At 45.3% G+C, this 12,398-nt stretch overlaps 1 protein-coding gene across 3 annotated transcripts in view; it reads left to right on the forward strand.

Moving 5' to 3' along the window:
- Positions 1-2,589: 2,589 nt before the first annotated feature.
- The window catches only part of LOC138259318 (transcription elongation factor SPT5), a 377,499-nt gene continuing 367,690 nt past the window's right edge, over positions 2,590-12,398 (forward strand). For all 3 annotated transcript variants that reach the window (XM_069206950.1, XM_069206951.1, XM_069206952.1), the window contains exon 1: positions 2,590-2,786. The gene's annotated coding sequence lies outside the window, so the exon portion shown is untranslated. The remainder of the gene's footprint in view (positions 2,787-12,398) is intronic.

Raw genomic sequence — 12,398 nt, forward strand, 5'->3', positions numbered from 1 at the left:
TCAGATCATGTCTGTTCCTTTGACCTTTTGGATAAGGCTTTGGTGGTGATATGGTCTATGGAAGCAGGGTCCTTCTGGATTGCACCTTGACTGATGTTTTTCATGACCTTGTGCACACCTCAAAATAATTTTTATTTGGTCCTGCTTTAAATTGTGAAACTTAATTTGGCTACCTTTGTTTGGCATGCTCAGCTTGTCGGCATGGGCATTTTTAGATGATTTTAGAGTATTTTTTATATTTGTACTGTATTTTAGGAGTATTTAGAATATGCACTCCATTACTGACAAGGGGGGGTGTTGTGAGGTTCCCTTTAGTACCTGATTTGGGAACCCCTATTTTGGCTTAGTTTCACAGTTAGTGTCTTATTCGCATTTTACACACGTTTTTATTTGTGATTAGCAAGACTGCTTTAATCGATGACTTTTACACATTTTTATCAGCTGCTTCATTCTAGGAAGGCAAGGACTGTGCTGTTCATTTAATCAGCTTTGCACTACATGGAAGCTGTACTGTTTGTCCAACTACACACTGACCCAAAGGAAGGCAGAAGGCATTCAGATCACGATCACCCTGGGACTCGTACTGCACGACAGCCAGTTTTGCTTGTGCTGAACTTCCAACTTCCCAAGAGGATTGCCATCTACACCACAGGCTGATTCCTGATATTCGATCCAGGTATGAGGCTAACTCCTTAGATTGGACCAGGCAGAGGGTTACTACCACTATGCTCATAGATGTAGGGTTTGGTAGGAATCTCTAGAACACCTAGAACCACATACAACATGGTGGGGTGATTCATCTGCTTCAGTCTGATGATAATGTTGGTTACTTCCAGTGCTTAATTTGTTTCCGGTGCGGGCACCGGCAATTATTTTTGAGGGCCAGCACTTATTTTTCTGCCTCAAGCATTTACCTTGAACAAAAGACACAAATGGGAAAGATGGAGGAGGAAAAAAATGAAAAACCGTCCTAATGGGTCAAAGCAAAAAGCTGCAAGAGTGAGCTGAAGGGGCAGAGTGGCTGTAAATGGATTAAAGAGGCCCGAGAGGGCTTCTGGATTACCCTGCCACAGTAGTATTCCGTGTTGGGACATTTAATGGCAGCAGCAACGTGTTTAAGAGGGGGGCTTTGGACACCAGCACGTTATTTACAAATTAAGCACTGGTCACTTTGCTTTGTTTCATCAGCGTAATTATCGCAGCACATGCTTTTTATACCAGACTGAGATTGCTTCAATAAATGCATTGAAAACTTAACTCGCACTTTGTATCCCCGTCTTGGCGTAAGTGAGTAACTGAGCAAAAAGGATACCATATTTTTCAACAACTTCCCTGAGGATAGTTGCCTAACTACACTAGGACGTTGTAAGGGGCAGGACAATCCCCAACTAGCTATTCTTGAGAAAAACACTTTAGAGAGCGGGCTCCTGCGGAGCTATGCGCCTACAGAACTAGTGACAGGGATTTGAAACACGCCCGTCTGCAAGGTGCATACAAAATGTCCGACGAGGTGCTGCCAGGCGCCAGCCATGGTAATCAAGCGCTGTGCTTGCAATACCGTCTGCAAGGCTTGATAAAAAGCCCAGCCCTATGAGCGTGTTAAAATCAGCCCCCATCTGAACAGAGAATGACAGCGGTTGTGAGGGGATGCGCAATGCTGAAACCACGAAGCCGCCACGGGGGGGGGGGGGGGGGGGGGAGGTCTACGTAAACAAATAGGTTCTGTTTTTAGCAATATACAATATGAAAAAACAAGACCTTATCACAGGCTGCATCGAGCAGCAAAGAAAGAATACAGGCTGAGGATGACATTCACTAATAGAGCTAGAGGAGCATTACGATTGGGTGACAGTGTCACATGATTTTGATGTCATTTAGTGGTTGCTCATAGGACTTGTATTTTATTTTTCTTTGCTGCTGTGAGTTGAAGTAAATAAAGTTTCAGCATAATCAAGCCTTCGGTCTTGTCATAGAATGCTGCCCGTCGTATTTGGAGGATTAGATCCATACTGATTGGTAGATTGCACTGTGAGACGTTGGTGTTATGAAGGGAAATGTAGTTAGTATTTTGAACTGTCAATTGGCTGTTCACGAACCTTTGTGCAATCAGGCTTGCGCGTTGGGACGGCTTTATTGAAACACCACCCACTGGGGAGAAAACGCTGAAATAGTCATTTGACCTGTTGCCCAGGTATTTGATGAGTGCTAATGAAGAAATTACAAGATTTTTAGGAGACTCTTTTACTGATGTTTAAATATTCAAGTATTCAAATAAAGGAAGAAAAGGCATTGTACTCTTCCTCTGTGCTTTCCTGACACATATTTTCAAAAAACTGCCCACCAAAGTCCTAGCTGGTGAGGAGGGGAAAAAGATACTAGACTGGGTAATGTATTTTGGATATGCGCATCTACATGCACTGGTGGCGAACGCGTGAGAAGCTGCAACCATAAGGTAACAGCTCACCTGGGCTGACCACAGGCGACGCAGACTTGATCCGAGGTAAAGGTCGGGTGGTTCTCGTCGCCGGAAGTCCACTCACCAAATCCTATGTGCACGGGGGTTGAACTCTGAAAGAAACGACAGGAAGTGACGCGATCGTGGCGTGGTGCTGTGCAGGCCGGGTGGTTCTCGTGCGGGCGGAAGTTACAAGAACGGTAACATTTGCATGGGTAACCGGTGCTTTCCAGTAAAATAAGGCCCGGACTCCGATCGTTAGGGACTGGCAAAAGTCATCTAGTTAAGGGTCTGGAGCGTGCCATCTGACAGAAGGCGAAGATCGTAGCAGGTACGTTGTGTGTCACAAGTTCCCCTGTAAGTAATGGAGGCGGGAGTGTCGGTCATCTGCGGTCCCACATACTTTATGCAACGGGAGTGGAGTTTTGAATTTCTGACTCACACCGTATGAAGCCCGATCCTGCGCTGTTAGCGGTTGCGTGAAGTGTAGGGTGCTCTGCTCGCCCGTGTTTGGTGTTCAAATTCCACGCAGCGTGAGGCTGGTCTCCCTCCCTCGTTCTGTTTCAGTTTCTTTCGAATTGTTTGGAGCAGATACGTTTACAGACCACCTAACTTCGTGGACTCAGCCAGCGTCCACACCTGATTAGCCGCGTTACAGTTATACTGAAAAGGGTGTGTGGGCGCTCCTAAGAGCCCATAAAAATGAGAAGCTACTATGATTTATGCTTCCCAAAGAAGGTGCCCGCTTTTTTTTTTTTTTTTTACTTTGAGCGCATTAGAAGTCAAACCGTGGCAATGAGGTGGTTTTATTCTGCTGACAACTGCCAAGTTTTCAGAATCCTTGTGTTGCACCTTTATGATTTTACTGTACATATGAGTGACATTCCGCTGTCAAACCTGTGACACGAGTGACGATTTCTCACAAGTAAATATGTCATATCCAGTATTTGAGTGACTGTGAATTTCCCGTTACTGTATCGAGACATATCACACAACAATGAGCATATGCCTGAAACTATCCAGCTCATTGTTTAATTCTTGTAAACCCAGACCCATTGCTAATGCTTGTTAGCAGTATAACCTCAACGAGTATTAATTCTAGAGTTGTCAGTTATACCCCATTGATGCTTGAGCATACCTGTAACCTAGTAATGCCATTAAAGGGGCCAGGCCTAAGGGTGATATAGTGCTGTGTTCAACGGCGTAGGATACTTCTTGTTCAGGTAAAGTGCAAGAAATCAGCAGTGCTGTTATGGCATCTAAGGGAAAAAAGAACAGATGATGGACGGAATGGTGAACAATGCAAACATTCACCCCCCAGCCAGAAAGATCCGGGTTCAATTCATCTTGTTTTTTTTTGCTTGCCACTTCATTTCGGATCCAGCCATATGCAAATCAGTCTTGACTATGTCTCCGATGGGAACAGTCCAGCCCAAACTGCAAGGCCGGGTCCTACCTGGACTGGAAACTAGCATCCTGGGACCGGTTTAAGGGTATCACCCCATATCAGCCAGGCTAGCTTGATTCCAGTGGCACCATGAGCACAGGACCCGTGTCTGGGCATACCCTTCCCACTTAGGGTGACAAAGTCCATCATTTGCTGTTTTGGCATCTACGGCATTTAGGATTAATAGAAGCTGCAATTTTATCAGAAGGAGAAGCCAGTGTGTATGTAATACATGCATAATATGAATTTCAATTATTACATTTAGTGTCTATGATTCTGTGAAATGGCTGCCGTTTGAATACACCAAGAGTCACTGCTCACTTTCAAGTCCAAATCTCTGTTCCAAGTGGCATGAGCTGAATGTGTGACCTCAGTCCGGATGGAGATCAATCAAATAATTTCTTAAGCGCACTACTCACCTGTTAGGGTCTCCAGGCGCTGGGGGGTGTGGGGGGGTTGCAGGTTACTGCTCAAAAAGCCATGTTTTAAGGTGCTTTCTGAAGGTTAGGAGGTCCTGGGTGTTGCGTAGGTTGGTGGGGAGGGAGTTCCAGGTCTTGGCGGCGGGTTGGGAGAAGGATCTGCCACCGGAGGTGGTGCGTTGGATGCAGGGGACTGTAGCAAGAGCGAGGTCGGCGGAGCAGAGTTGTCGAGTTGGTTTGTGTAAGTTTACTCATTCGTTGAGGTAGGCCGGTCCAGTGTCTTGGAGGGCTTTGTGAGTGTGGACGAGGACTTTGAAAATGATCCTTTTGTTGATGGGTAGCCAGTGTAGGGATCTGAGGTAGGTGGATATGTGTTTGTGGCGAGGGAGGTGGAGGTTGAGGATGAGACGTGCAGCTGCGTTCTGAATTTGCTAGAGTTTTCTTTGAAGATTGTCTGTGGTCCCTGCGTAGAGGGCGTTGCCGTAGTCCAGTCTGCTGCTGATGAGGGGCGTGGGTGACTGTTCTTGTTTCTAACGGAATCCATTTGAAAGTCTTGCGTAGCATGCAAAGGGTGTTGAAACCGGAGGATGGTATGGCGTTGATTTGCTGGGTCATGGAGAGAGATGAGTCTAGAACTATGCCAAGGTTGCATGCATGGGTGGTGGGTGTTGGGGGTGGTCCGAGGGTGGTGGGCCACCAGGAGTCGTTCCATGCTGTCTTGGGGCCGAAGATGATGATCTCTGTTTTGTTTGAGTTTAATTTGAGGTGGCTTGCTGTCATCCATTTGGCGATGTCGAGGAGTCCAGCGTGCAGGTTAAACTTGGCAGTGGCTGGGTTCCTGGTGAAGGAGATGATGAGCTGGGTGTTGTCTGCATTCAAGATGATGGTGATGCCGTGGGGGCGGAGGGTGTTGGCGAGAGGAGCCATGTAGATGTTGAAGAGGGTTGGGTTGAGGGAGGATCCTTGGGGGACCCCACAGATGATCTTGGTGGCTGTAGACCAGAAAGGAGGGAGGTGAACTCTATGGGTTCTTTCGGCGAGGAAGGAGGTGAGCCAGTCCAGGGCCTTGTGGCAAATTCCGGCGTCAGAAAGGCATGCGCGGAGGGTTTGGTGGCATACAGTGTTGAAAGCTGCTGAGAGGTCTAGGAGGATGAGGGCGACAGTCTCGCCCTTGTCCACTCTGGTCCTGATGTCGTCTGTGCAGACGATGAGAGCCGTCTCAGTGCTGTGGTTCTTGCGGATTCCATACTGGGAGGCGTCGAGTATGTTGTTTTCTTCTAAGAAGCGAGAAAGTTGAGCGTTTACTATCTTCTCAGCGAACAGAAATGGGACGGTAGTTTGTGAGGTCTTCCGGGTCTGCTTTGGGTTCTTTGAAAAGAGCGTTGACTTCGGCGTGCTTCCAAATGTCTGGGAAGGTTGTGGTGTCGAAGCAACTGTTGATGACGGCACAGAGCTGGGGAGCGATGATTTGGCTGGACTTGGTGAAAATGTGGCGGGGAAAGGGTCTGTTGGGGAGCCTGAGTGGATGGAGTTCATGGTTTTTGCCGAATTCTTCGTCATTGGTGGGGGTCCAGGTGTGTAGTTGGTTGGTGCGGGAGAGTGTTGTGGTGTTGATTGTGTCTGAGGTGGTGATGGTGGGTGCTGATGCTGTGAAGCTGTTGTGTATGTCTGCGATTTTGCGGTGAAAGTAGTTGGAGAGGGAGTTGCAGAGATTTTTGAAGTGTGGAGGGTCAGTGGTGCTGGATTTGGGTTTGGTGAGTTCTTTGACAATGGCAAAGAGTTCCTTGCTGTTGTGTGTGTTGTTGTGTCTGCGTTCTTTGTAGAAGGACCGTTTGGTGGTCCGGATGAGTTGGTGGTGTTTGCGCATGGCTGTTTTGAGGGCGGACAAGTTGCTCATTGAGATGAAAAGCCTGTGTAACCCAGATACCCATCTGGATGCAGAGTGCAGACACATGTCTGCAATATGTGGTGTAAATTTGGATGGCTCTGCTGGAAAGGAGTAGTAGTTAGTCTGCATGTGAGTTTCAGTCTGACATAGTTGATAGTTACTAGCAGATGGCAAGTGTCATCCCTTGGAAACTGAACAAGTGTACGCTGCAACTGAACAGACATCGACACAGTAGCATGTATGCAAGCAGCATGGAATAAAATGCATAGAAAACCCAGCTCCTCAATACTCTATTGCCTTAAACAGGCCTTGAACCAATACCCGTTACACTCGCTTACTTGCAATGCAAGTATGCTCTGACAATTGATTAGATAAGGATTACATGCGATGGGTGACATAGTCCAATTGGGTCCGTCTCTAGAGTGCCCAAAGACGATGGAGGGACAGGAGCCCTCTCTGTTGGGCACCTATACATATTACAGGCTTCAGGCACTGTGCAAATAGGTCTATCTGACTTTCCCACAAGAACCCTCAGAGTCAAAAACGCTAACGCTGTTTCTGTTCACCCCCACAGTTGAACGTGTGGTGACAAAACTATACTCCTATCCAAGCCTTAACCTCAATGCCGAACCTAGGAGCACAGTGGGAGATGGATCCAGGAGGAGACTCTGCGTGGACCTACGACTCTGAGTGGACCTACTGCTATAGCCACATTGGAGAATTGTCACCTAACAGCAGACTGCAACGTATTCATTTTAAATACATCCAGCAACCATATAGTACCCATTAACACATTATTCTTAAAGAAACTCAGAGAACGCACCAGATGCGGGATACCACATGTGGATTTCTTACACCTGGCACGGAAGTCGTGAGACATGGTGTACGTAATTACCAATTGGAACTCTACTATACTATGATCCCAAAAACTCTGCGACCTAAGGCTATACGGGGCCCCCTGCGTTCCTACTTTCTACATCAAGATACTGGAGATACATAAATGAAATGAGTGAGATGGTCTGGTGCAAGTGAAGATAGAACTGTCCGGGGTGATACACTGTGGCAGTGGAGACTGGATTTTGTTGACCCATGGGAGATACTATGGAAAGCATTGCCCTGTGCTGGGAACAGGAGCGTGGACTTCATTGAGTTAGATCAGGGGACGGCTGTATTGCATGATCCCTATCTGTTTGATTACCGTGTTGATATTACTGAGTGATGTACTTCAGATATTACTGGCATGTGCTTCCTTCCTTGCTTGTATTTGATTATATGATGTGTTAGTTCATGCAAAAATCAATTAAATAAAAAACGGGTTAAGTGTGATGAATCTGCTCGCTGGGAACTGATGACCCACAGTGGTGCAGTCTCTCTCCAGTAGGACTTTTTTTTTTTGTTGATGAGCTCTTCAGATGACATAGTAGGTGATGGAATACCCAGGAGGAGCATAGCCGAGCAATACCAAGCACTGTACCCTGCATTTCTACACATCCCAGCAATGTACATGCTGTGCATTGTTCACCGTATCAGAATGGTGAATAGGCGCGCAACAGTCAAGTGTGATCTGTATGGAGCCAGTGTGCAGCTAGTGTTCTTCAGTGCATGTGTGGGTAGTACCCGTACATCGCAAACTGAGCTTGTGCGGCAAAGTGATATCCCTTTAGGATATCGGACCCACCTGTCATAGGGTGCTGTTAGTGTTGACCAACTCATCCTAAGTTTCCCCTCCCTCTCGTGAGTGTAATGAGTGGAGAACATACTTGCATGGATACTGCCTGCCTTAGTACCGAGATGTTATTGAGGAATTAAAACGTTGGAAGTATAGCTGTTTTAATAATGTCAACCCTGCCTGCCGTGGCTAGGGGGAGTTTGATCCAACGTGCAATTTTCTCGGTTATCAGGCTGAGAATATGGTCATAGATATCTGTAACTGTGTTGTGGAAATGATGTAGAAGGATATTAAGATACTGAACAGAGTGAGTTTGCCAGCAGCTCTGGATTGACAGGTATTGCTTTTTAATGCTTTTGTTGAGGTGTTTCAGATTTACTCCACTTAGTTTCTATAGCACAGAGTTTGCTAAGTGTGTGTGTGTGGGGGGGGGTATTTTCTCTCAGAATCCTTTACACAGCTTCATATCATTGACATACCGGAGTGCTAGGAAGTTTCGGGTGGGAAAGGAAATGCCTCTGAAGAATAACGTTCTTTGAGGAGGTGCTCAAGGGTTTTCCTGACTATGGCAAAGTTTATTGGGATAGTGAGTGCCTTCGTGTCAGTTGAATATGTTTAAGTTGTTAGCCTGTGCTTGACTCGTAACCTTGCCGTCTTTGAGGTGCATTACAACTTGATTAGAAAGGAGATCAGAGCCCATGCCCATCCCCCTTAGCACTTTGTGTAGGAATAACCTCTATAAAGAGTCATTGTTCTTCTCTGTGTCCAGAAGAACCAACGCAGCCTCCATTTGGGCCTTGCCTGGTGTATCATTGGGAAAGAGGCATGTAGGTTATGTGTTGGGAACTAGTTTGGCACCAATGCTGAGCAATCCATAAGGACCAGCTTGTCCATGGGAGGCCGGAATCTGGCAACCACGACTGTAGCATACGTGTTATTGTCTATAGTGAATAAAGATTGTGGGCAGTATGAAGCACATTTGTTGTCTCATGCTGGGTGTCAGAAGTGAAGTGATGACACTTTCTTCGATGGATGTAGGCAACATGCAGCTTGCTTGGTCCTACATAGCATATATGTTGAAATAGTATCTTTGAGTTTTGTATAGTTAAGCCATTCAGGCAGAGGACCTTGCCTCAGGCCAGACTATCAAAAACATATCAATTACTTTGTTGTATACAAACATGCAACAAAATTGATGTCAAAATATGATAGTCTCTTTAAAATAAAAATGATATATATATATTTTCTTTTTTTTTTTTATATGGAAGTATTTCACCTTTTAGTACATGAAATTATATAACTTTTGAGAGGTATGTAGTTTAAACATGATCTTGGAAACGGTTCTGCCTCCAAGCCCCAACCCATTTTCCTGACGGCAATGACGTTGTTAATCTAAGACACAAGTCCGTTATTGTATACACTACATGTGGCCTAGCTTTTATTAGGGATGTCACTCCCCCCCCCCCCCCCCCCCCAACCTCCCTCCGGTCAGGCTTTCAGCCTCACTGCTAAGATATGAGCTTTAATGTATATACCCTCCCCCTCTGGATGGTCGAAAGACATAGGATGTACCTGAATGTTGTATGTTGAAAGTTTTATCTTGAGCTTTTCCGGGCACAGCAGTTCATATTTTATTCCAGGTATTCAGACGTTAAGGAAGGTCTTTCTTTCCTTCTGCCACTGTGAAGTCTGGGTAGATGGATAGAGCCGAGCCCTGGATTTGGAGCAGCCCCGCCTCATGGGCAGTCGGAGTAGTATTTCGATAAGTGAGGAAGCAAGCAATGATAGTCTTAGGCTGGGTGCCAGAGAACTTTCTAAAAGTATTCTCTGCCATACAGCCCAATAAGGAGGTCCTCTTTCAGTTGCTCAGGTTTCAGAGTGCAGTGGACTCCAGTAGACCTAAACATTTTTATGTTGCATGTTGCGCCAAGAGCGAGACCTTACTTTTTAGGGTCGAGCCTGCGTTGCATGCGCTCGCGCATGCGTATCGCAGCGAGACTCTTTTGTATTTAGAAAAGGGCTCGGAGCCCTGTCAACTTCACGTCAGTGTTTTTTTATTGGTTCGTGGGCTTGCCTGATAAAATCTGCTTGCTTTGGTTAGTCGAAGGCAAGCATAACTCATTCCTTTTCCGGTGACTAGCCCTCCTGGCGCGCAGCAACCAAGTACAGAAAACATGCGAGGTTCGCTGTTTTCCATCGGGCTCGTGGACTTCTTTTTCTCTAATTTACGAGCGCGATCTCGCTTGGCAGAAGTCGAGCGCTTTACATAGTTAATTTCACTTTTTCGGGTTATGTATATAAATGCACTTTTGCCCGATAGGTGAAAAGTCGGGTTAGGAGTTTACAACGCGATCAGCTCTAACATGAGCAAACGCGAGACCCGTTGCATTGTAAATGCTTGTTCTTTCTTGGCTTTAACAGGTGCAAGTCTCTTTTCCCTACGCTTCAGTAACCCTGACAACCTTTTGGTTGTGTTGTTAATATTGGTGATGCACAGTTCTGGATAATCCTGTCTTGAGGCATGTCTGTTAGTAAGTCTATTTTGACCGCAATTGATTTGGGTCTGCCGTTCATTTTCAGGAGGATTAACTTGGTGTCTTGGTCCACCTCACTGTTGGCTAGAGAGCAGATAGTGTCGCCCTCTTGCCTCACAGCCCCTTCTTTGATCAAATGATAGTTTTCGCTATTTAGGATCACTTACAACCATTGTCTCCCAGCCACACCACAGCAGTATTTACCTTAAATGACAGGTAACAGAATTTTCTGGTGGTATAGGTTTTGCTTTCACTGCAAGCTGGCAGGTCTCTGTGAAGCAAAGTACAAGTCCCGCCTTCTAGATAGTGTAAAAGAAGATGCCCCCTTTGTTATGGAGGTAGTGGGAGAAGGGACCAGCTCACCTAAACCACTATCAGCATCTCAGCAAAGGGCAGATGATGACGCAGTTGGCGTACACATAAAAGGCAAGGGGGAGAACACAGGTGACCAGTGACACCAACAGCTGCAGACATGGAACTTTTTCGGAGGACGCATCTAGGCTACTCTATATAAAGAAACAAACATTTTTAAAATTGTTTCCTTCTCATCACTTTTCCGTACAGAGAGTTCTTAAGCGAAGCAAACCTTGAGGAATCCGTGTAAGAAGTACGTTTACCCTTTTTCTTTTAGAAGTATGTTTTCCAATTGCACAAGAAAAAACAGCAATATTTAGCACAGGAAGTTTAGCAGCCGATATTAAACTTGGGTAGTATAGCAGCAAGTACCATCGCACATGCCTAAGTGAGCCCCCTTAACTGCATTCAGAGCACTGCTTCAGTAGATTGAGGAGACACACAAATTATCTGACTTTTTACTAGTCCAAAAGCCATGTATCAGCAATTCTCCAGCCCCCTACTATGTAGGCACTTCTAAATCTGGAGCCCTTTTCTTGGTTCGATACCGGAAACAAAAAGGAGGATGCTGGGATGCCAGCTCTTTTATAGTGCCCAGCCTACAGTGGGTAGGGCTCAAATTTTCAGCAGTTCTGAAGTTTTCCTGTTTGGTGAGATGAAAAATACCTTTTTACTAATCACTGAGACAAAGTCGTGGGTCATAGAGATAAAGTGATTCCAAAGGAGATTTGGGATCGGGGCTATAACAACCCAGTTCATTATGTTTCAATAATTGGGTTTTTGAGGCGGGTTGTACATAGAATTCTTCTTAAGGCTGATGGTTGATTTGCAAATTATTGTTCCATGTTTGACACACAAAAGGATGATGGACGGAGTGCTGAAAGTCTTCAAGTGCCCACTCCCAGTCATCCCTTTGTGTTGTCAAGAGTGGCACATTCTGCTTTCTGCCCTAAGATAGGCATGTCTTGGTTGAAGCTTTGAACAAGGTAGTTCAATTATGATGTAGCTCCAGAGTCTTGCTTAAAATTTCCCTCAAACTGGTGGGGGAAGGTGCAACGAAAGGACAAACTGCAGATTACTTGAGTTTATGTTCTAAACGATTTGTGGCATGTCTGAAAGAATCTGTCTTGTCACAGTGAGTCGTTTTAAGTCCAGTGGTTATTAGTGGCAGGCAAGAAATGCATCATTTTTTCCCTCACAATGAGGAACAAAATTATAATGCTTTCTCTCATCCTACCCTGTTCTAACATGAGGGGCCTCCACTTGCAGAAAGTCATTGAAATCCTCCATTACCTTGTTAAATAATTATAAGAAATTGGGGTACTAATTGAGAGGGGGTAAATGCCGCTCAAATAATAAACACAGTCCTTGTCGGGGTTAGCCACAAAAGTCACAATAAAATTCAGAGACAAGGTGTTAAGTATTTATGCAGCACTCACAGTAATAAAGAGAAAATACAACACAAGAAAAAGTCTGAAACAATTTAGAAAAGTAGAGTAATTTTTAATAAATAAAATGTCCCTAGAATGGAAAAAATCGAATCAGTAGATCTGGAGATATTCATCTTTAAAGTTATAGGTGAAATTAGAGCCAAAAAGCACAAAGCGACACGTGGTTTTCTGGTCGCACTGG

This window comes from Pleurodeles waltl, chromosome 9 (assembly GCF_031143425.1).
Source record: "Pleurodeles waltl isolate 20211129_DDA chromosome 9, aPleWal1.hap1.20221129, whole genome shotgun sequence".
NCBI classification, from domain to species: domain Eukaryota; kingdom Metazoa; phylum Chordata; class Amphibia; order Caudata; family Salamandridae; genus Pleurodeles; species Pleurodeles waltl.